This window comes from Ornithodoros turicata, unplaced genomic scaffold, assembly GCF_037126465.1.
Source record: "Ornithodoros turicata isolate Travis unplaced genomic scaffold, ASM3712646v1 Chromosome14, whole genome shotgun sequence".
Taxonomy (NCBI): domain Eukaryota; kingdom Metazoa; phylum Arthropoda; class Arachnida; order Ixodida; family Argasidae; genus Ornithodoros; species Ornithodoros turicata.
Genome location: NW_026999314.1, coordinates 3,158,747 through 3,184,344, shown reverse-complemented (window position 1 = coordinate 3,184,344; position 25,598 = coordinate 3,158,747). Strand labels below are relative to the sequence as shown.

Genomic DNA, 25,598 nt, shown 5'->3' with positions numbered 1-25,598 from the left:
CCTCTACAAGCATTTCTACCACAAAACAATGCCTTTCAAAGTGCATAATCCGCATGAGTCTCTCCTTCACTCCTACTTCACTCCTACTTGGTGACGCTCCTCTTGTGACGTTTGAGAATGTCATCCAATTTTTGACCATATGTGGGTTACTTAGTCAGATGTAGATGTTCAGCATTGTTCAGCTTTTATCCTTTATCACCGAACTCCTCATGTAAATATCTCATCCTGGATCACCTGATCGCTCACACTTGTAGATAGCTTTTAACTGCAATATTCACTTGTTATCATCATCCTCCTCCTCTCTCTCTTATCCTGGTCCATCTCATCGCTCATACCTGTAGAATGCTTTTAACTACCACACACACTCTCTCTCTCACATCATCATCTCTCCCATAATCATCTCTCACATACTCACCGTAGTTTTGGCGTTCTATGGCCTTTGTTGCCTTTGTGCCATTAAACCCATAATCTCTCTCTCTCCTTCACACCTACGTCACACGTCTCTCACGTGTAGCAAAGCTGCATTCCAGTCACTGGTGATGGGGGAGATTTTGGACTCCTAGCCAGTGATGAGCCTCGTTGACACAAGCAGCTGCATGTGGGGAGAACCGCTTCTGGAAACATCGCTGTGACCTTGCGGAGCAAGTGCAACATAGTGCAAGCAACATAGTGTGCACGTGAATTGCAATATTGTGGGGGTGGTGTTTGTTACCTTGTAAATATGTTTAGAACTGACCTCACTTCCCGATATTGCAACAAAATCAGTGTATATGCGTCCCGCGTTTTGACTGGTTGATGGTGTGGGACGTCAAAATGGTGTGTGGTTATTGTTGACAGGGCATTGCAGGACGGGGCATGAGCGCGAAAGCGTGCAGTGAATGTTCGATCAGTTTGGAGCTATCATTTACATTTTTGTGACAAAAATATTAGCTAAATGTCACTGTAGGAAACGAATCACACTGCATTAGAAAAAAGTGCACCTTGCATACCCGTTTATTGCCCCTTTAATCGGCATTGGTGAAACCGGCCTTAGTCGCTTGGATCATGCAAGGGGCATTGCGGGTGCTAGTGTCTTGGTTGCATCGTCTGCTAACCCATGTTACCTTCGGCATGCGGGTATAAGGCGAGCCAACCAGAGCCAATGTGGGCCCTTGCAGTGCAGATGTAAGAACACCGGATACAGTTGGGCAACGCGCTGCCTGGCCAGATTGGGAACACCATATGAGTCCCTTCGCACACATCACCCTCTTCTGCATATTTTTCGCCTGTCAGTCAACATCTGTCGTTGGCACACACAGCACAATATTGAAACACATGAGGGCCTACATACACTGTATATTCTGTTTTTGCTGAACTCTTATTTCTAAAGATTTGCCACATATCTATCTGAGGTCCTGTAAAACTTCCCATACTCCATGTTACACACGGTGACTATTTTTTTCCTTTACAGAATTTTTATAAAAAGTTACGAGGGCAGCACAGATGTCATTTTTACAGTTGAGTACAGTATTAGGCATATCTCTAACAAAATTTCTTAGGCATTAGTGAACTTGTCAGGACACGACAACGCTTTCCTCGTTCAGTGCTCCTAAGCTTATATTTTTTTTTGGCCATTCCCATATCGCTTACTGTGCCCCAGTCTGGGGTCTTATTTATAATTCTCACTTACGGGCAGTGCAGGGGTTGCAAAATTGTGCTATAAAAATTATATTTAGTTTACCATATCAGTTCCCTGTTTCCCCAGTGAAGAGTAATTACAGAATATTAAGTATGCAGCAAGTAATTTCCCATAATGTCTTACTGATCGTGCGGTCGTTACTGGCTGTTTAGAATCAGAAATGCTTAGTTATAACCATCTGATGGCAAAACGTCAAAGCAGGGCAGGAGCGGAGGGTCTGCTCAATCTACCACTAACAAAAACTAATTACGGTAAGCACTCATTTCTTTTCTGCAGTGTATGCGAGTGGAATCATTTACCACCTGAAATAAGGAGGATTGCTAGCCCCAGAGCGTTTAAACTACAAACTAAAAGCTTCTTGCTATCTTCTTTACCTATGTAATTGAGTTGTTATACGGATTGCTTTTTTGTGTACATTTAACTGTGTTACTGCTGCCGTTAGTGCCTTCTATCCGGTCTTCAGAAGCCTTCTAGAAGTGCGATGCCGAATTAATCTGATTTAATGCTTGGTGAACTGTCTTTGACGTATTTCTTATTCACTGGGGAGAACCCTTTAACAGTGATTTTGTTTCCTACTGGGTTCTCCACCTGTATGTAAATATGTATGTATTTTCCAATGGAGATGACTAATAATAAATACAATACAATTGGGGGATTTCAGGCAAGAGCGAGATGCAGAATGAGAAGATATCCTTCTTGAAAGCCGTTCCACGTCTAGCAAATCCTGAAACACGCATGTGCATGAAGATATCCACCCCCAAATTTTGAAAGGGAAATGAGGCAAAGTTGAACTGCTGCGACCTGGAACGCAGGGGGTACAGCCCTCATTTCATGTCAGAGGGCCACGTGATTTGAAGGAATGGAGATAATTAATAATGGTGTGGGCCGATCTGCTGGCCAGATAAGCCGCATTCCGACCCACATAAGTATCCGACAGCATGGTGGTAGTGGTGGTGGCGTGGTTTTTTGGTTTCAACTAATTTGTGTACTGAAATTCAGTGGTTAATATTTTATGGCACACATTGTTTTCTGGATTTTCAAAAGATAGTATGGCTTTCAACATGGATAGTCTCCCGTTCTATCTCGCTTTTACCCAACATTCCCTAATTAAAGAGTAAGTAATGGATTTTAGGTAACTAGTCAACTTGAAGTTCCACACTGTCTTCCACAGGGTGTTGGCCTGGCCATATAACTATATTGCAGAAGTGACATCTGTGCTGCTCTCATAGCTTTTTTACAAAAAAATTTGTAGTGGGTAGGAATAAACATCCTGTATGTTTACTTTACTCGCTGACCATTTGGTGTACCTACTATAACTGCGAAATGCAACAATATTCGCCTTGTAGGCAAGGCTGAGAGATGGGCGACGACACATAAACAAAGCATAACATGAGCCCTCGTGTTGTGTTTAGTTTATATTTGTCCCTTTTGCCAGAGTCAGCTGAGTTCCTTAATTTCTGGACATCGGAGGCTTACATGTCTGTAGTTCATATTTGTGGCTGCCCCCGCCAGTTCCTGTTGTTTATGTTGAACACATCTACAAACAACAACTTTATTTTGGATAAGGGCCACACATCTACAAGGGCTAACACATCTACTGTTGCAGGCATGTCATACATTTTCTTATCTGTACATAATATGAGTGCACACGCTGAATATAAAATTGAGGATGGCCCCATTCTTCTTCTTTTTTTGAAAGACTGTTCAGTGACCTTATCCTCATAAATACACGTTTAGCTTATACATGTAATTACATCATCTTGAAAAGTTAAGGAAAAAGTAAGAAACTAGCATGGATTTGAGCGCTCCTCTCTGTTTTCGTAGCATAGCTGCTGAGCTACATTACCAGTTTTGAAATTTTATACGGAAGCTAGTAGCAGAGTTGTACGTAACACGTTACTAGTAATTGCATTACTAGTAATCAATTACTTTTTTAGTAATTTTTAACATAATCAATTAATTTTTTGAGCAAGTAATTTTTCAAGTAATCTGATTACAATTTTCGGTAATCAATTACTAGTAATCTAGTAGTAAACTAGTAACTAGTAATTGATTACTTTTTTAACTTTCTGTCAACAATGGCAACCCTTTTCAGCAAGCCAGTCTGTTCTTCTGTTCCACCACGAGTTCAACTGAAGCAATGATGCTGAGGTCACGGTGATGGCTGTCTCTAGTCCACATGTATTTCATGCACATCACAGTAATATGATAATCCCTTACAACTGCGACCTACTGGAGCAACAGTAAAATAGGTGACCGTATTGACAAATTGTGCGGACTGAACATAACAACAGTAACAAAACGAAGCGGATGTTTCGACGCCTATTCGGACGTCCGTGTTGTGTACATATGTATATAAATCTGTAAGAAACGCCTGTATGTGTTTTGTATGTTGCTTTCAAATGTATTTGTCAATTTCACTTATCATATACGTTGGTATCTCATTAGAATTTGCAACAAGAGCTGCATGGTTGCGTTCACTGCAGGCTTGTTGGCTTTGATATGGCCCACAATATAAAAGTAACGGAAAAAGTAACGCTTTACATTTTTAATCAGTAACGTATTACATTTTTGATGAAGTAATTTGTAACAGTAAAGAATTACTTTTCACCCCGTAGTAACGGTAATTGTAATCAATCACTTTTTTCGAGTAACGTGTACAACTCTTGCTAGCAGGCATACTTTTACAATTCCACAAGTGCAGCGTTGTAATCTTGATATCAGAGTTGACCGGAGCTCATCAGCAATTGCACAGCCGACATACCTATACAATTGTTTTGAACTACTGAAGTGTTTTATTAATAGCATATATCTTAGCTTGTGTTTTATCCCAATATTTTCGAGTGACACACTGACTACTTGTCTTTTTCAGTGCTCTGCAAGGTGCATTTTAAAGTGGTCAGTGTTGTGTGAGGCGTCATTGAAAATTGTTCGGCTGGGACAGTTCACCACAACATTGGCCTGTCATCACTGTGTTGTGCTACTTGGACATCGAAAGGGCCTTGCCAGGTAGAGGTTAGCCAAGAAGCTATCAGGTAAGTGGAGAGGCATGCCTCATGTTCTCTTCCCACATGCATTATTGTGAAATGATGGCTCCTTCAGCGAGATCAACGCTTTTAGGAAAGGTTTATCTATTCTGCAAGATAGCAAATTACTGCATGGGGCATGATCAAAAAGCAAATAGTAGTGTCGTTTCCATGATAGCTTTATCTTGAAGGGGCTATGATATTTCTGGAACCTCCTTTCTTTTTTTTTTTTTTTTTTCGCTGCAAATAGTTCTTCCTATTGAGAAACTAATGCACCAGAAAATTGTTTTGGCAAAATTGCTCCACTCTGTGAGAAGTGCGCACTTCAAGCTTCTCTTCCGCATTCCTCCTCTCCCATGCTCTTATGATTCGAGCAACTTTGTGCGCTGCTGTCACCCGTTATGTCACTAGTGTTGCACAATGCCAAGCAATGCTTGCAGACAGAAGTGTGGCTCCCGCATGTCACACCCGCAAGGTCACAAGGTCTCTTGTGTTTCTAATATTGAGGCGCTGAGGCATATATATTTCTCTTCGTTGCAGGCGTTCAGATAACACGCAATAATGAACAGCTTTTTGTGTTTGAACCATTTGCTGCCCTCATGCTGGCAGGTATGACATGTGAGCTGTACTCTTTTGTGGAATGTAATCGGCTTCTGCTCGGCGGCCGATCACAACAAGGAACGCGAGCACCCAGCCTCGTGGCTATGAGGGTTTTGCTGACGAGATACGTGGGCCTCTAGCAATTCACCACAACGTTGTATTGGTTGTATTGCCGTCACCAGTGGAAAGTGTCTGGTGTTTGCCTGGCCTTGCAGTTACATTTACGTGTTGGCAATCGGACAACAAAGCAAGTGCGTTGTGAAGTGCGGCTGTGACCTTTGGAAGCTGTCCCCCTTTGTTGCTCGATTTGTTTGTACGCATTATAAATGTAAGAGACTGGGTGGGTTTTGCCTTGTTTCAACTTGTGTTCTTCAAAGCAGCTTCACGCTTTCAAGAGATTCTGATTTACACTGCCTTTCGTGGTCTATGGTCGCAACAGTCTGGCCGTATTTCCTTGAGTCAAAGGGCTCATTGTTTGCCTAAGAGTGGGTTTGTTTCACCCAAGAATTTGTGTTTTATGAGGTATTCAGTGTTCAGCATTTCGTAAATGTGAATACTTCACATTAGCAGCAACCATGCCAACAGAAACTCAACTGTGGCGCATCTGATACACACAATAATAGGAATAATAGCAATTTAGAGTTCAGTACAGAAAACTGCATATCGTATCTATTTCTGGTAACTGTTTGTTGCTTAACACATTTATTGTTCAACCAGGTTTACAGCACTGTGTAATACATCTATTATCAATCTCCGGGACTGAGGGACACAAACAAACGACACGGCACCTTATACTATGGTGTTACATAGGCTTGAAGTCACCAGTTGAGGTACCTGAAAAGACGTAAAAGTTTCAGCAGTCACGCAACATGCCCTATTTTGCAATACAAGAAAAAGAAAGAGAACTAAATGGTGCTATTTCAAATGAAATGCTTTTTCGTCTACTGGCGGAAATCTCCCATCCTCATAAAACAGCTGTCCTATTCGCCGCCTGGACAGAGCGTCCCTGGCTGTGCTGGCTCCACCGAGGACGTGGGCCCTCTTGCATACGTGTCAGGGACAATGGCACCGTGCTCAAACAGCTGAAATGTTGGCATTTAGCTCTAACTGTCATGATCTGCACCTTCTAGTATTACTGTCATTATCGAGTATACACTAATGTAACAACAACAACAACTTTATTTTGAGTTGGAGAGTGGGGAGGTTCATTGCCAGAGGCGATACTCTACCCCATTGCTGGTGGGGATGTGGAGAATAAAATAATGAGCCCCTTTACAATAACGATCAAAGACCAGAGTGCATGATCGAAGTCCGATGGTGTCGAGAAATGTCAAAACACTAATGTAAAACAGTCACTCACTAGTTGTTTCTCCTGTTCCTTCGTAAGTCCTCCTTCAAAGCGCTCAAGCTCCTCAACAGTGCTCAGTGGACTTTCAAGTATTTTTGGCTTCTCGGATAAGGATGTCTGAAGTGGCACAAGATTCATCGGCACCTCGTTCTGTTGTTGTAGTGCCATACGGATTATGTTGAAGTTCTTCACAACCAGATGCTGAAAATCTGGAAAATAAAAATAATGTAAATGTTGCGATGTGCAAATAGCCAAAATTCTGCATGCACAGAGAATATCTTCAATGCTTGATATCTATTTACAATTTCGATATTAGCAATTATTTAATATCTCCTCTTTCTTCAAATGCTAATCCTGTGAAGGGTACTCAAAATGTTATTTGATATTCAGGGGACTATTCTGCGTGCTTTCTGTTATCCGTATATGCCCCTCATCTAAAAACTACATAATATATGCTGTAACTACATTGTGTGCACTTTCTCCCGCATCACATACCATAATCCCTCATTGGCAGACGTTCAGTCCTTGTAGTACGTATCGTAGCACTGGAAGTTCCTGCAAAAGCAGCGTATCTGTCAGCAATTTCTTTTTATCTATGGCATGCACACACTTCCATTCAGGTGTAACATCACTAATGTGTACAAAAGAGGTGGTTATTAATTTATCGAAAATAGCTTGCATTTTGCGCATGCTGGTTACCTGATTAATCATCCATGATATCTGCTGACACCACTGTAATAAAAAAGTTAACACGAATGAGCGGTGTAAGGTTGAACATCTTATAATGTACAGGTCATAGTTCTTTTCTTGTACAAAATGTACACTTTTAACTTTGCCATTAGGTCTCTCAGGTTACCTGGCTTGGCAGCAACTGGGAATAAGGTTGCCTCTATGATCAAGTAGATCAACTAACACACATATATTAGTTCGCCGTTGAACACCTGATAGAGTCACGTCGCATTTCCCAAAACTAAACCCAACTTCCAAGTGTTCCAGGTGTTTCTGCCACATGCTGAAATGAACACAATAACAACTGCTGCTGCTACCAGAATAACTACTTTACTTATGTAGGCTATTTCAAATCAAAACTAGTCAGAAAAAAAAGGAACCTCACATGATCTTTTCCCATCCCCACCTTATGTCGCTGTAATGCACACACAAATGGTACTGGGGTAGAGGCTCCAAACCAAGTGTTATCATTATGTATTTTATAAAAAGACACCACACAAAGGGTAAAACTAAATCAAATGAGGAAGCGAAAAGCATATTATGTACTATGATGCTGGCAAGACGCATACAAAAGCAGTTATAAATCCCTGTGACGCTATGAAGCAGATAAGATTGAAATGTCACTGTTGCAGGTTCACGATTTGCTTTGACTTTTGCACAACCTGTTTAGGTGAAATACTTAGGCCGGTCACGCAGGCAGCGAATGTCAGTTCAGCGTGCTGTTGGAGTTTACAGTGTTGGACTTAGATTTCGCAAATGCAGTACGCCTCCGCATTGATAAAACGTCAATTTTGAAACCCCAACACACAAAAAAAGAGAAAGGTCTGTTCATAGTGGCCAAAAAATGACCAACCTATTGGCAGAGATAAAGGTGTTGCAATGATAAGTTATCTGTTTTTTTTTTTTTTTTTTCTTTTTAAAAGGTGTGACACGGCTAAAAAATGCTGCGTATGCCTGTCTGAGAGGGGCACAGCAAACAGTCGACTAGGCGGGTTGCACATCTAATGTTATGTTCACGCTACATCATCGAAAGCCGCGAACGACGGCACGCTGATTGGTTCAGACTCGCATCTTTCACAGCACTCCTGTCAATAGTAGAAGCAATCTCTACTCTCGCGCTCCGGCTTTTGGCACCTTCGCGGGATTCACGGATTGCTATGTGAATGTGACAAGTTCACCGGCATCTCCGTCGTTCACCACATTTGCGGCATTCACTGACGTAGTGTGAATGTAGCATTATGTTTCAACAACGGTCCGCAAATGTGGTACCTGAATCTGTCTGCTGTGGCTGAGGTTCATTCAATAGAGGACACGACATGGAAGTTCTTGCAGGTGGCCTCACTGCAATACATGCGTGCAACAGCAAAGATGAACAGCATTGGCTTGGGGTGCCAGCTGCTTGCTATCAGAAGCTGCAGAGCGCTGTCATACCCTCGGGCCAACAATTACCTGGCTTTGTTGTGCTTCTATCCTCCTGACGTAGCATCGGCTGCAATGAAGAAGTAGTGCTAGCACATCCATCTTGGGAACTCGCTGGAATTGGTGTTTAAAATATTAAGCAATGCATTTAAGCATGTAGTGCTAGGCAAAAGTTTACAGAACAGGCTCCGGCACATTTCTTCTTAAGGCTGACATCCTAGTAGCGAATGGGACCGTACAGACTTACATACATGTGCCTAGGCACCAGAGTTGTGGAATTAAAATTCCGGAATTGGAATGATTCCGGAGTGATGCCCCATTTTTAGGTGCACCGGAACGGAATGGGAATGGAGTTAAGTCACCAGCTGCTGGGAATGGCACTGGAATGGAATAAGACCTGTTTGGGGCCGGAATGAAATGGCCAATGAATGGTGTTAAATTGCTGGCCTCCAGCATGCTGAGTTCTGAGAAGAGGCCACTCAAAGTAAGCGTCTGGCAACCATTCAAGATCGTCGAAGGTCGTCTATAGTTGCGGATTACAACGCAAGAAAAAAGTCTGCGCCTCGGACGCTGTACGTGCAGGCAATCTTGCTCGTAAACGCTCGTTGCGGCGCTGTTTCTTGTTTTAAAATGTTAATGTTGGAAACAGAAGAACATAAAATTCATCAAAATGAAGCAATATACGATTTTTTGTGTGTTGGCTGTTGGTGGTTCTATTATCCCGTTACATGTTTTCTTTTCTTTGCACTGATGAGTGCACCAGTTAATAACTTATAGCACATCACGTTAGCCCCGGAATGGGAATGTCCTTTTCTTGGCTGTAATGAGAATGAGCCCAGCGTCTTCATTCCGAGGAATTAAAAGGAATGGAATTTCGGCTCTCGACCACTCCTCGGAATGGAATTGGAAATCAATGGATCGACCCATTCCGCAACACTGCTAGGTACCCCAGTTACCTGTTTGCAGGTCCGTACAGTCCCATTCGCTGCTTGCGTGTCAACCCTGAGGGAGGGATATGTCGGAGCGTGTTCCATAAACTTTTGTCCATCACAGTAGCACAGAACACGCTTTGAAGCCAAGTACTCCCCCAATGCTTCACATTAGATTATTCTAAAACACTAACCATCTGTGAACACAGCAACACAAGGCAAGCAAGCTGGTGTACCCAAGCAGACAGCAACATTTCCATGAGTCTGTGGTACACTTAGAGAGAACAACCAGAAACGAACGAAGTGGTCCTGGAAAGAAGTGCCCACTTCGTCCGTTGGTTTCTCTAATTGTCTGCCAGACACAAGGAAATGTTGCCGTCATCTTGAATAACTGTCTTACACCAGCTACGTACCTCTAGAAACAAGTCTGTGTGGTACAGGGGGAAAGCCATCATCATCGTCATAGTTACTGAGTATCCTAGGATGTCTTATTCTCTTGGGGGGGCAAGGTGTCTCAATCATTTAGGTCCGACTCGAATTCTGCCACAGGGAGCATCTTCCTTGCTTCTTCCCAGTTCACTGTACATATAAAATCGGAACACATGTCATCAAATACATATGTGTTAATGTTAAAGGGGCACTAAAATGCAAAAACAACTCTCTCTCAAATGAAGGTCCGTGCTTCAGTTAGAAAAAATGAAACAAAATTAGTTCACACTGTGCTACTGCTTAGAAGAAAAACGCTGTGTAAACAGAGATGTCTTTGCAGGCGAAGCATGTGGTCCTCGGGAGGCAAAGATGGGTGGCAGCCAATGAGACAGCAGGAGAAATGTGCACATACCTATCATGGGCATATGGATTTGGAACGGGTGTGGTCGTAGTGTTCCGTGAATGCGTGGCATGATGAACACATCTGCATTTTTCAATACCGATTCACTGAAATGTAGCCCACAACAGTTCTTGTGAATGTTCCACAGACAACAATTATCTTCACATCCTTCAGCCAGCGACGCCAGTTTCCTTTGCAACACGCACTATGTAGTGGTGGTGAACCGGGAAAGTTGGTATCAACGCATCGAGGTAAACTAGCAGTTCAAATGACGACGGACAGGGGAGAGAACACTCTAGCACCGTGTTTGTCCTCTACCCTTTCTGTCCTCGTTTGAAGTGCTAGTGTGTCGCGCACTATGCTTTTCACCGGGATGTGCACTATGTTTTTCAACGGGACTGCTGCGCAGCATTTCACGTGCGTGCACGCGTACCATGTACTGAAAATACTGATGCACAAGCTGAAGCGTCGTTCACATGCTTAGCGCAGAAGCAAGAAAGGGTCCAGCATAATTTTATTGTAGCTTCATAACGAAATCAAAGCATGGAATTATATGTATGGAATTAACATTCCGTTTAATGCAGTTTGAAGTAAACTTGTTTTTGCATTCAAGTGCCCCCTTAACAAGAGTTCAACTTACAGAACACTCCCTTCACTTGAACTTCGAGGCTTGAACAGTCCGTGCCAGGTGGTGATGCTCTCTTCACCATTTTGTCAGCTACGTGGGTGGGAAGGTTGGGCCATTTGTGTGTTGCCAGTGAGCCATCCACATGGTACAATTCCAACTTCATCCCTAGTGGTAAAGTGGACGATTGCATAGGGAGTCTACGATGACATGTTGTGAGATAGCTTTCTCAAATATTCATGTAGTGCTTGCTATATTCATTGAAGAAAAAAATACAAAGATCTGTTTACTGCAGGTGTACCATCGGCATAGCCACCATTTCTTTGCCGTAAGGCAGTACAATTACTTTGGCGACATCAGCCAGGGGCCATACCCTTAGGTCATTTTCTTTGGACACAACATAAGTCCCAATTAGCGATGACGCGAGAGGCTTGTCAAACAGATCTCGCCTGTGTGTCATCTCGTATCCAACTACACAAGCCTGTCCTGTCTGTCGTAACGTTGTAAAGTTCATTATCTCAATGATTTGACTGTTCTGCATGCAGTATTGGTCAGGAGAACTTATTGTTAGGGTGAAGCACTTTGCAACAAAAACGGCGTACTGTGGTGGCCCGCATGCTGGATGTAGTGGGCCTCTGTTGTGGAGTTTCTAAGTCATTCTACTCTGGGCTTCGAAGCAACCTTGGTGTGAGCTTGCTGTCTTTCACTGAACCTATTGAACAGTTGTGCTATGGTCGATGCTCGCTTTCTCAACAACCGTTTAAGGTATTGCATATTGCTCTCAAAAACGAAAGTGCTAAAAGAATCCAGCGGACCATGATTCCTTACATCCTAAGCAGGTGCAGTAGACCATGAACATTGTACGAGATAAGGTGATGTCCATAGAGTTCAGCGAACTTTACTACAAAATGTGACAACAACTGCTTGGCAGAGTCGCTTTCAGTTCGGCACAGGTCATGACGTGCAAGAATAGTACATGCACAGTGAAGGGTTAAGAAATGTATGAACAGTGAGTCAGTTAGAAAACCCTCAAGGATGACAGGCCCTGTGTAGAACACAAAGAGACGGAATTCTGTCGCCTTCCATCTTTCTATGTCGTCTGCACCTCTAGGTTTCCTCGCAAGCTCCCTTGGAATGTGCTTTTGCAGTGCGATACTTTTCATAGTGAAAGTGCTTCGTTCTGCTGGGCCAAGTCTCACGGCCAGGGGACCAGATATCCAAAGCAAAATTATTTTTTTGACCGCCCCGAGACATACAAGATGCATGTAGTCCAGGGGTGCTGTTTTCACAATATCTATTGTAAGTTCTGCCAATATGGACACACTCCGATGGTGGTCTGGGTCTTGCTGTTGTCGGAAACTTTCATCAGTCCTCAACGTTGACACGTCTGTGGCATAATGCAGTCTATTCACGTCGTAACTGCCTTCATCTGTGCATTTTGCACATCCCGAAGAGCCTGTGTGCCCCTTTGTGCAATATATATATGCTCGCGCAGGTGCATCACATATCATGCTATCAAATGTCACGACCCTTACCCTGCCCTGCAGATCGATTCCATCTGACAGTAGGACGAGTAGCTCGTCAACAAACTTTCTGAGGTAGTAATTCGAGGACGACGGCTTTGATGCCCCAGCGTAGGCACCAACTACGAATGGTGATATATCTGTACGTCCCTTTATTCTACACTGAATGGGCCAGAGCTTAATTTTTGAGCTTTTAGAAAGTGGTAGGCCGTCTATGTTAAATATCAGGACAATCTCATCGGGAACGTCAGGAACGCTTTCCAAGACATCCATAAGGCAATTCCTTAGACCAAAATGGCAGTATTCGCCTGGAGGTTGGATGCAATGTAGTTCTTCCTAACCTTTGGGGTTTGCAATAGTGTGCGGCTATCACTTGGAAGTTCTTGAAAGCAAGAGTGGTTGCGGAGAATTTTTAGAAGCTTCGACATCGCCTCTCGGGTTATATTTCCACGCGTCGCCCACATCCTTAACTGGTTTGATAAATCGCTAGTGCTCAGAACACGAATCTTCTGGTTCCGAAGATATCTGGTGAGCTACCGCTGCCCGATGAACTGTCAGTGCCAACACTGCCTCCTGTGCTCACGCCACTTTCGTTCACCTGCAGTCCGGGTATAGCTGAAACGTCCTCGAGCAAGTTTTCACTACTGTCAGCCCCATGCTGACACATCGCGTTCGACTGGTACTCCCGATATGTAGAGCTATGTGTACTAGAGTATGGCTGAGTCAAATCTCTCTCAAAGCATTCTGGTTCGTCGCGCCGAGCTTCAATTTCATTGCGAGCTTGTTGTGCTGCTTTGGAATACAAGTACTTTTGCTTGAGCTTCGGCATGGTGAGACGCGTTCGACAGACGCAACTCGTGTTCTCAAGCTTTACCAACTGCGAACGCTGAATGCACTGCATGTACAACTTAAACACGGACAGGAAGCTTAGTGTTTACGTTTCGATCCGCTTTCTTCATGCTGTCGCACAGTTGCAGCCGTGACCAAACTCCAAACCAAACCTCAGAGCTTCAGAACGCCACACTACAACAGCTGCCGCCAAAACGGTCACTTGCGCGGCTCTAGAGATTTGGATTTGGATCGCGTCCATGTAGCATCTGTGCGACACCTTGCGGATTGTTTGCCCCTTTACGCTTAATTTTAAAAATAAATCGTAACAAAACTGCTACAAAAACTTCATACACAAAATATCATGAAAAGTATAAAACCACTGTTTATGCGTGGTATAACCAGTACATGCTTTCCCGAACTAAAATATATTTATTTCTGCTGTGAGAAGTGTTATGTGCTTCTCTCATCGTATAAAGTGACTCCTTATGAAATCTAGTTGACAGTTGAAGTACTTTGGGCCAAAGCACAAAGGACATAAAGTCGGGGGGCGTATGTAAACGGCATTCCAGTTTGTTGAGATGAGCAGAGCTTGATATCTAGCGGATGTCCCTGGATGTATGAGTTGGGACAAACTGTAACGTCGTATTTCGAATGTCTGTGCGACATGTGTGACTTTTCTGTGACGTCTCAGGGATATATCGTGCCTACTGGGATAGCTCCGCGACTTCAAGTAAATCATCAGGTTTACACCAGTGAACAAATTATCGAAATAAAATCTCAGTGGCAGATCTTGTGTATCTTCAGGGAGCCTGTCAATCATCTGCACCATTGGAGAAGCAGCTTTACCAAACTGGTCCAGAAACTGCAGACATTTTTTTTAAATGTGTGGCAACACTGGATGAAGCCCCAGTGCAGGGGACACGAAAGGACGACACACACACGAAGCACTGACTGACAAACAAACCTTTAATGTAACCGACACATGCTTACGTACACTACTGCTCTCACTGACCCCTAGTGGAAGGCAAGGCCAACATCATCACAAACACTTATCACTGAACAAGAGCAACCAAGCAAACGTCCCCCGAGAACCCATCCTGCTGTTAGTTTTCAATGAATTGATGAATTTTATCAGTCAACAACATCGCTGTTTATTGCTCTTTCTCTTTACCTTCTAATAAGCCTGCCTACCACTAGAAAATTTAGCAGGTAGAGACATCACATTTCAGGAAGGTTGCTGGTGTTATTAGCAGTAAGGCGGGATGTTTTGTCAGGAATTACATCAGCAGCAGAAAGAAGCTTTGTCTGGAAGTCATGAGGCAAGGCTGTGTAAATATCAGTTCCCTTGTACCCATTATGGAAGTAGTTTTTCTCGTGGAAGCCACATACATGTTTGGGACCATTTAAAGGTATGTCTGAAGTTGTCTGATGAGCTGGTGTTGAAATGCTGCCCTCTCCTTGGATGTGCTCCTGAAAGCACTCATGCATAGTGAGAGATTGCTTTTCGGGCACTATTAAAAATTCGTTTCAGTCGTGGAATGGTGAGGAGCTTCAGGTGTTCTGAATCATCTCCCACGCAGTTTGTACAACCTACTTGTGTAGTTCTTCACAACATGATTTGCACACTGATCCTTCTGTACTAAGTACCAGACCTGTAAAAATTACTTTTTGAAAGTAATTGCATTACGATTACAATTACATGTTCACAAAAGTAATTAAATTAGTTACAATTACTCACTTTCTATTGTAATTCAATTACGATTACAATTACTGAGAAAAGTAATTGCATTACACTGAATTACATTCACAAAGTTGACTGCAACGGGCAAACGACGTGCAAACTGCAAGATTTGAGTGTACACATTTAGTGCACATGTTCTGAAAGATGGTGGTAGTTGTGCTTGTGGTAGAAAAACATGTTAGAGAAGTCTTACACAAGGACAAGTCTCTTACCATGTTAAAGAAACACGAACATCACAGCCAAAGGCTTTCTTTCTTCAGGTATGTGAAGAAAGTGCAGATCATGAGTACAGCTTGTAACGTCCATTGGCTTTCAAGAGTAAGGTATTCACAAAGTTCTTGTCTGTAAGGCTGCCACGTCTCCTTGTCATAACAAGACCACCAACCGAAAACAGACGCTGCACTGGTGCACTGCTGGGCAGTCCAACATTGTACTTCATGAACACCTCGAGCACACAAGGAATGTCTTTCAAGCACTCTAACGACTCTGAAATGCGGGTCGACACCCACAATTCGTACTCCTTCTCCCATGGCGCAAGAGTTTTTCTCCTTCCACATTCAAATGTAAAAATCAATACAAAAAAATGTACCGATCTGAATCGAGTCTTTGGGTAATCACTGTGAAAAAAAAACGAAAAAAAAAAAACGGTGTGGAACTGACCCAAACTTTAAACATTGGGCCTTCCCAGATAGCGTTCAAAGTAGTTCCAAAGTAATTCAAAATGCGTTATGCAGTACTTGTAAAAGTAATTCAATTACAGTTACAATTACATAAAACCTAGTGTAATTCCAGAATTAATTAATTACTAAAAGTAATTAATTACAGTAATTCAATTACTTGTAATTAATTACTTTACAGGTCTGCTAAGTACCCATGTGGTACAGAGTAATTTTATGGTAAACAGGGGTATTGCTGTCTTGACAGCAGTCCAGTACCTGAAGGCCATGAAGATCTTAACTCGTCTGATATCGTTGAACGATGATGTTTGCCTACCTAGCAGTTGATGCTATTTCGCAGTTCTTGTAGAACCTGTGGGCGGGTGAGTCTATACCCTTTGACTTGTAAAACTCACAGCAGCTGCAGAACTTGCTGCGGACACCCAAGTGGAGAAGTTTGTTGGTTCTTGCTCCAATGATCACAGCAACACCTGAGGTGCAGAATATCTGGACCAGTGGCTCCTCTGCGACCAGCCCCCATCAACAATAACATTTATACGGGCTGTTGCGATCTTCATGAACATTTCCAGCTTCTTTTACAAGTGCTTTTTCCTCCCTTCCAGCAAGAGGGATGGGCTTTATGGAGACAGCTTCCCAGTGCTGTCATGCATGAAAAGGAAGAAAGAAGCAACTCAAGGGGATCATGCAAAAGCAGCAAATGACAACGAAGAAATATGGGCTTTTTGGTACATGATGCCACTGCAACGCGCCGAAAAACAAAGACACAGCTGAAGTTAGACAGAACACAAGGCGCACTTCCAACACGTCATTACTACACAAAAACACAAACAAGGATCAGAAGCTCTGCTCTTCGCAACGCCCACTATGAATAAGGCGAAACCACCCCCAAAAAGACAAATGCAAATGATGCAGCAAATGACACTGTGGAATTCTTGAAGGGATACTGCACTTGTAGGACAGTACATGAGAATTGCTTCTTAGATTTATACATGCATGACATAAGATGAAACCTCTGCCCCTTCACCATTTTCTGAACATAGGCAGGACACTCAAACCATTTTATCATCTGATCCCTTGTGTGTTGTACGGAAATTGAGACTGTAACCAAAGGACAGTGAAAAGAACAGAAAAAAATAGAAGTTTACGTGAGCAAATATTTCCCAATATTAAATTGTGGGACTTTTCAACATAGCCAACAGAGCCCTTTTTCACAAAATGGACTCAGCCATCCTGAGCCAGCTCACCTCAGCCACCTCATCCACAACTCAGCCACCCTGATACGACGCTGGCTTCCCTTCGAAATGGGGCTTCTAATTTATAACACGTCCTACGTGCACCCGTGCCCTTGCAATTTTAGATGTCCTAATGGAATCTCCAGCACATAGCAGGCTCTTCTGCCTCAAAAAAGGTGTCTCGATAATGCTAATACCTCGAGCACTGCAGATATTATCAATGCGGAACCCTGTGTCGACCGTGACATGGTCAACATGGGGCTCAAGAAGGTCCACGACATTTGAAAGCTCAACAATTGCTTTATCATAAGCCCGTCCACCGAAGCCACTGTTTACAAATGTAATGAGGCCTGCTGGAGAAACCCCAATAATGTTTTTGACAGTGTTTTTGCGTTGGCATGATGATTTCTCCACTATTTCTCCGTATTACATTGCTTAGTCTGCACACCATCGTTATGGACTGCTGTCACACATGCTGAGCAGTGTTATGTCGTGCTATCAAGGACAATTCGCACTCGTTGACAATCTTCAAAACATTTTGGCATATTTTTGACGATGTCATCCTTAGATGTGATGGCCATGTGATGGCAGATTTTAAAAAACTGCGGATAACACAGGTAGCGTTCAGGTAAAATACCTGTGCACAGAAGTCGGGCTCACTTCAAAGAGTTTCACTATGCAGCTGAAAGAAAGCCCAGTCCTTACTTTCACCAAAACTATGAACTTACAGACAGTTAAGTGTTATTTTGTCATGCTCCTCGACCACGGCCTCACCTAAATATTTCACCTAATTTTTTATCACATTAGGCGAAATGTCCTGTATACAGGGTGTTTCAGGAGGAAGTGTACCGCCTCTTATTTTACCCTCCTTGCCCCGGCTTTAACCTTTATGATGACCTTTTGGTGACTACCGTCTCATCACAAAGAGAGCAAAGCAAATGAAGGCTGGGATACTTCCTCATCTCGCTGCGCATTTCATGTGCGCTCTTTTGCGATAATATAGCAGGCTGTGTTAAAGCAGTCCTTTTACTATTTTTTTCTCAACTGTTTCTGTTGCTATACTGTGCATAGTTGTTGTTGGGTCAGCGGTTATTCATGGAGAACTTCATATGTCTCTCAAAAAAATAAGAGTGATTGAAAAAAATAAATTTCCCTGAATTAAAAATTGTCAAAGCCTTCCCAAATGGCTGGAAAAGATTCCAGAAGGTAATTGCTGAAAGTCCCACAATACTCCGGCGAGTATGTTTCCAGTTAGAATTTTTTATCACTTTAGGTGAAACATCCTGTATGCAGTATACGGGGTGGTCTACCAACCATGTTAAGCTTATAGCAGGTGTGTACAAATTTTGTAGGCAGTAATAAATGACGTAGGCAACCGAGCGAATGCGGTCAAGGGATTTTTTTTAATAGCAGCATTTATCACATACTGGTACCATTTTTATGAATTTCAGTTGATGGAAACTTAATTTCTTGAATTGAGCTACACAATTTCCCAAGTCAACCTAACGTTTTCTTTGCGGAAATGGGTTCCTCATGGCCATTTTACTCAGTATGGTACCTGTAATGCACTGAGAATTGCCGAAATAAATTGGCTGAAAATCTGCAAAAATTAGTCCTTGGCTCCACCTCATTTTTGTCGCATCTAGTTTTAGCGTCAAAGTGCATGTGCCGAAAATGTTTTCCCTTACCCGTCTGTCCAAACGCTGGGTGACTTCGTTTTTGATATACTGTGCCTCCTATATACAGACTGTGCCCGCCTTATCTCCAGGAGAACAATGAGGTGCCACCATCGGCAATGTTTCAGCTTTCCACCGCTGCTCTACCACGCGGCGCTGGACAGAGAGCCGGAGGATTGTAACTCAATACGGCCGATAATCCTTTAATCCCCAAGTGTCTCATTACGGCCAAAGTCTCAATACGGCCAAAGATGTCTCATAACGGCCAAATGTCAAAATGTGTATTGTAACCTGCATTGATATGCAATGTCGCAGCCAGGTATGGATATATATTCAGCAGGGTATAAGCCATGCACTGTGCCCTTAGGGCCCTTATCATATTTATATACACATAGTGCGAGACAAACGGTATGTTATCATACCACAGCACAATGCAACATATTGTGTAATGTGTACTCCCACAAGGTAGTGTTGATGTTGCTGTGAAGCAGGCTACTATGTGGAGTTAGCTACTTGTGGAGAGCTAGATGAATATTGGCTTTGTTGTGACGCTTTTGGAGTCATCCTACAGTCACTGTCCAAGAAAAAACACCTATCGCAGTCGATGTCAGTTTATTTCCATTCGCCATACAATGGTACAATTCGTGCTTCTGGAATGAGTAAACCTGCAAGAAGCGAAGAGCAACCATGAATAGGCTAGAATATTAAAAAAACAACGAGCATTTGTCTCTACATGGCTGGTTTTAATGTGCACAAGCTGCACACGTGTTGATATGTGTCTGTTATTTCATACAAGGTTAACATAAATCTTCATCTAGACAAAAGAATGACAAGCCTTAAAAATGTGACTTCCAGGTAAACACAGAGCATGACCATGAGATGAATTTAGGTTCATTAGTTCATTCCCTTAATGGAAACATGTGAATATCAAATAGTGATACATTACAATTCATGAAATGATGCATGCATAACTTTCCATTTCTGGTTTCTTTTTTATAAAAGTAGTGCACGAATTAACATTCGTGCACTACTACAAAATTTCTCACTTCACAACAGAACCTTATGATGATCTTAACAGCTCACCTCTTCGGCCAGGACTCCCTGGGCAGCAACATCCTATTAGCCATGTTGTTTTTCTTTTTTGGAATCCTCCGTGCAGCCACATACCATGCCTGGAGTGGAAAACCAGCTATAAATAACGCTGTATTTGAATGACTTCCTCTTGAAGTATTTATTCTAATCAGATATGCTTCTGTGCCTAGTATGGTGCTCGAAGGCACATAAGTACAACATTTGCAGACGTTCGACGTAAGCAGTTCAAGGAGATCAATTCAAATACGCCGACTTGCGCTTTTATTTTTGAACAAATACAACGACAAATTTTAACAAATTAAATATGTCTCACAATGATACGAGCAAATGCTGCTGTACGGTGATGCGTTATCGGTATCTTATCGTGTTCGAATAAATTTGTTGTTCCTAAACGTGCAACCAACTGGAAACGGCGCAAACCTACGAACAGATACCGAGTTACATCTATTACAGGCACTTCGGCTGTTTTGATTCATTTAAATTACTCGTATGAGAATGCAACCATGTGTGGACAGCACACTACTAAGCCAGACAGTCTACGAAAGCATAACTCACAAGAATTCCTGCTTGACTTGGTCAACATTGCATGATATACGTTGGGACTTTTTCTTTTTTTTTTGATTGGGTGTTAGCGCCGCGAAGCAACTGTGGCTATGAGCGACGTACAGATGTGGACAGGCGGAGAGAGGATAGCAGGAAGGAGTGGGGGACAGGGGGGTTAGTATGCGTCCTGGGCCGACTTCAGGGGGAACTGTGCCGACATTCGTCTGGAAAGTCTTCGGAAAACCCAGGGAAAACCTCAGACAGCACGGCCGGCGGTAGGATTCGAACCCACCACCTCCCAGTCTTCAGCACGACCTTGGTTACCACCAACGAGCAGACGCCTTAGCCCACTCGGCCATGCCGCTGGTATATACGTTGGGACTGTGGCGATTCATTCAACTCTGTTTTCACCGGAACAACAGGCGCTGCTCGAAAGACAGGGACGAAAAATAGAGAGCCGCTATAAAGTCCGCTAATTTGCACATTACAGCACTACAAATCGATATGTGAACACGTCGTAAACAGCAACCACTCGCTCACACATGGATGGATGGATGCAGTGCCGTGTATACCAAAGGGAGTCTGGCCATTAATGGGACCTGCCTATACCTGGAGCTCCACCCACTCTTTGAGCTCTCTGGCCAATCACGATCCAAAATGCAGTTTGCTAATAATCCCAAGCTATATATTACGTGTATTTACTGGGTGCCGACATTTTCGGTAAACTGGATTGGATTAGATTGAATAGGATATTCCCTGACGATCTACCAACATAATGGATTTTGCGTCCACTTTTAAAGGCGCCATCTGGATGGAGAGGGGCATGTCGGGAAGACTCAGAATAGCAGAAATGCTTGCTTGCTAGCGGAACTGATTGGCCGAAGAACCGCCTGTTGGAACAGACTGCCGATATTATACATATTTTAACAAAGATTGAATCAAGAACGATCAAAGGTGTGTATATGAATAAAAGTATGTCATAAAATGCAAAATTTTGGCCATCCGTAGCGTTTTTCTTGCTATGTGCCTGTGATCGCTGTCTTTACTAGGCCTAACAAGGACGACGAAACACATTATTTTCAGGTAAACATCAACGGTGGAGCGTAATTTAAAGGTGATTTGCGAGATAATTGCAACAGAATGTACACTTACGGAATAAAATTGAAGTAATTTGTGAAAAAAAAATTGTCATGAAATCCTCGCTTCGCCGTTCCAAGCTACGCCGCCATTTTCGGGAACATTTTGGTGTCATTTCGGCCCGCATAGGAAACAGCAGCCAATGAAAAACGCTCAATTTGATTGACAGGTCGAGCCTCTTCTTTAGGCTCCTCCTGATGGCCAGACTCCCTTTGGCATACACGGCACTGGATAGATGGAGTGTAGGGGCACCCGTGGTGGGCCTCTTTGGAACGAGGGTCCAGCTTTAAATGTGCGGACGTGCCGGATATTCTTTGCTTCGTTTCTCTTCTGTCATTAATTAGTTGCAGTGGTAGACGTGTCCTTTCTTTTGTTTAGCAGGCGTGCCCTTTCAACTCTATCCCCGCTGGTGGTGCTGATGTTGCGTCCGTCTTTTCCTCTGGTATGAGGGGTCCCGTTGTATCGTCTGCTTTTGCATCGTCTGTATTCCTCCGGTTCTGTCTGCTATGCTCCTGACGGTTTTCTACCGACCATTGTTTCAATCGGCGTTTGGTTGTTGCCACCTCTGTATTTTCTCAGTTGCCCGTCGTAAATCCGAGGGCGTCCTCTAGCGAGCATGTTCTTTTGCCACCAAGGACCTCGCACTCCAGTATCACATGTCGTGTGTTTTCTACTATTCCTTTCTTACACAGCTGGCAATGCTTATCTATGTCCTCGAACTTGCTCCGCCATTCTCTCGTTTGTAGAACCCCTCCTCTTGCTCGAACAGATGGCCACTTTCTTGGGAATAGACGAGTTCAGAAAATCCTAGTGCTCCTTGTGCAGGCATTGCATCCTGGGCACTTGCTGAGCGGAGGAACGAAGAATAATCCTTCACATTTCGCTTTCGATGACCTTGACACGTCGTGGACAATAGACCAGCAGGGGAGAACTCGGAACAGTTTGGAGGTCACCCGTTTCTTTCGTACTAGTAAACTCCCACAGTTCAAAGCGACGCTAAGCACTCTGGGATTTTCTGAACTCGTCCATTATTGTACAGCCCGATTGCATTTGCTATTGTAGTTTTCCCCTTTCTGTATGTCTCAAGTGCTGGTTTTTCTTCCATTCTCTTTCTCCAAGCCTCTGTCTCCACTGCCACAATTCGTTCCCGTATTTCTTTGTCTGATAATTTTGGTGATGAGCGTTCTATAAGCATGACTGGTATGTTGTATTTTTCTTCCAATGTCCGAGTTCTCAGATTCCACCTAGACGGCATTCCCATTGGCCATATCTGTGTTCTTCCATATCTATTAACCGGCTTTCATATGTTAGTTTGCTATATGCTTCTCTGGCTTCGAAAGTGGAGATTCCTACGTCACCCATTACTTTTTCGTTTGGTATGGATCTGTGGCCTCTTAGGGCCATTCTTCCTATCTCTCGTTGTTTGCGTTCTAGAAATTCTCTTGTGTTTGAGTATATGCTCCATTGGCATATGTAACTGTGGGGACTACCACCGTTTTCCATAGTTCTCGTACCACCAATGGATACAGAAACGAGATACCAAACGTTGCTAGACACCATCCGAACTCCGAAGTGAGAGTAGCAAAACAACAAGTTATCAAAACACGAAAGGAATAGTATTGATCCCCCCTCCTTTTATAGCATGCAAAACGTGATTTGCGCTGAGATGAACATATATGTTTATGACGCGAGTAATTTTCACTTTTTACTGATCCAAAGGAGGTCACGTGGGATTACTTGACGCTTGTGAAATGTACAGCAATGAAAATGGCGAAACGAAACTTGTGAATCGTGCATTTGCTCTGCATGGTAGCTGCCAGAAAATTGAATCAAACTTATGGAACACTGGATTACAGGTGTGTTGGCATCTTTTTCATTCCTGCACCTGATTTACGTGGATACATGGGTACGACGTCTCGCGATGCTGGGGAAATATTTGCATGGGAAGTGTGCATGGTGTGCATGGTTCTAGACTTTTTATTTTTGATCGCGTAATCGAAATATGGGCACCTCGCGTGTTGTAGCTTGCATGTGACCAACCAAGAGCTGTTCCCATACTAGCGCTTCCTACAAACGACAAAACCAAACATGTGGGAAGGTATATTTTTTATTGCTCATATATAACGAGAAAATGTACCGTATTCAGGTTGCTACCACTGCTCCATGTGCCCGCAATTGTCCTGCGTGTATGTTTAAACTAACGACGTCGCCCACCACGACGAAAGTGTTTTGCGCACAAGCGTTTCAGCGTGAAGCCTGCAGGTAACATTTGCTGCTTACCCTTCTGATATATTGATTCTGAATTTACATATTCTAGCTTAGAGTAATTCCGAATGCCCAGGGTGACACACGCTTACAACATTGTGACATCAGTGCAGTGGCACATAAGCACTAATGTAGTGCCCCTCACAGATGAACGAGGGGGACTCTTCCACCCCATGTAAAGCCTCATAAAACACCTTCTGAAATATTTTTCTGACTATGCAACTGCATCATGATGACATAATTGTCATTGTTTACTGTAGTTTCTTGAATATGTTTTGAATATATGAAAAAAAAAAGTCTGGTTGACAACATATGTCTTCTTTTTTCTTTTTGGCCGTAATGAAACATCTTCGGACGAAATGAGACTACCATCAGCCGTATTGAGACTTTGGCCATAATGAGACACTTGGGGATTAAAGGATTTTTGGTCATAATGAGACTTTCGGCCGTATTGAGACTTCAGCAGTAATGAGACTTCGGCTGTAATGAGATGTTACCGAGCCGGAAAGCCACATAGGGTACCGTGTGCTAATGTGTGTGGCTCCGCTGGCTGTTCGTACTTGATTTTCTCTTTATATAAACACACCTTGTAATCTAGGCATCGAAATCATATAGCAATGGTCATGATAAGAGCGTCTTCATGAAATTACTACTATTATCGACGACTCTGTGTATCTCGGTGATGCTGCACAGAACCATGAAAGAACATATCACCGGCACTGTTCTATGGAGGCTGTGTGACGCAAGGCTGTGGTAAAGCATTTACCCTGTGAAATACGAATCCTACCAGAATGTAATGTAGGCATTGATTGTCAGCATGGCTACCGGACATGGCTTTCGACAATGATTCTAGAGGATGATATTCACCGCGAGCTCTCACTTCACTTGCAAGGAGCTGTGTCCTTCCCTTCGAAAAAGCAGGGGTGATAAGCTGCACACTGCGGAGCAAAAACTCCTCATGCAGCAAGAATCCCCGATTGGCCAATATCTGGTCACCTGGCTCAAACTTTTCTAGAAAGCCTAGGTAAGGAAAATTAAGCTTAGTACTCCTTTTAACGCCAGGTTGTGATTCTTACCGCTTTCAATTGTGATCTCTTTGTGGGATATCCTTCCGCCAAAGGCTCTGGATATAAACGTTACAGTCCCATGTGGGTTTACGCATACCAAGAACTTCAGTGTGCAGTCCTGCTTATAGTTGCTCCAGACTTCTTGTTGTGTTGACTTGTTGGTTAAAAGGCCTGTGTCGCAATATGTATGTTGCGATTCGCGAAGTCATAACTCATTCCTGCATGATATACTACAAAACACAGAATTCGAAAAGCTCCTACCTGGACACTGGTACTTCTCTACAGTCGATTATTCCCCTTAAGTTCGGGAAGTGTAAGCACTCTTTGCTTGTTAGCGAGCTTCTAGCAACGTCAGGACTGGGGAAGGCAGTGAGATGTCGACAAATGAATGACACAGGTCCTAGCCAATGTTTAAAGATGCGACCTCCAGTGACAGTTGAGACATTAAACCGATAGGCCAGATCTGTCATTTGTAAGCCAAGTCTCAGTCTCATTAAAAATAGGAGAAGCTGACATGCACGGGGGAAATTCTTCCGTTGCTGCGGCACAACAGCTGCGAGAATTGCAAGAAAGGTTTCTTTCGTAAGCCCTGGAAGTAAATGGGCAGGATCTGAGGTGACCTCGCAAGAGT

The 25,598-nt window shown here is 43.2% G+C and overlaps 1 protein-coding gene across 3 annotated transcripts in view; it reads left to right on the top strand.

Annotated features, from left to right (window-relative positions):
• The window catches only part of LOC135372343 (uncharacterized), a 68,897-nt gene that overhangs the window by 39,534 nt on the left and 3,765 nt on the right, over window positions 1-25,598 (top strand). For all 3 annotated transcript variants that reach the window (XM_064605975.1, XM_064605974.1, XM_064605976.1), the window contains exon 2: window positions 4,551-4,713. The gene's annotated coding sequence lies outside the window, so the exon portion shown is untranslated. The remainder of the gene's footprint in view (window positions 1-4,550; window positions 4,714-25,598) is intronic.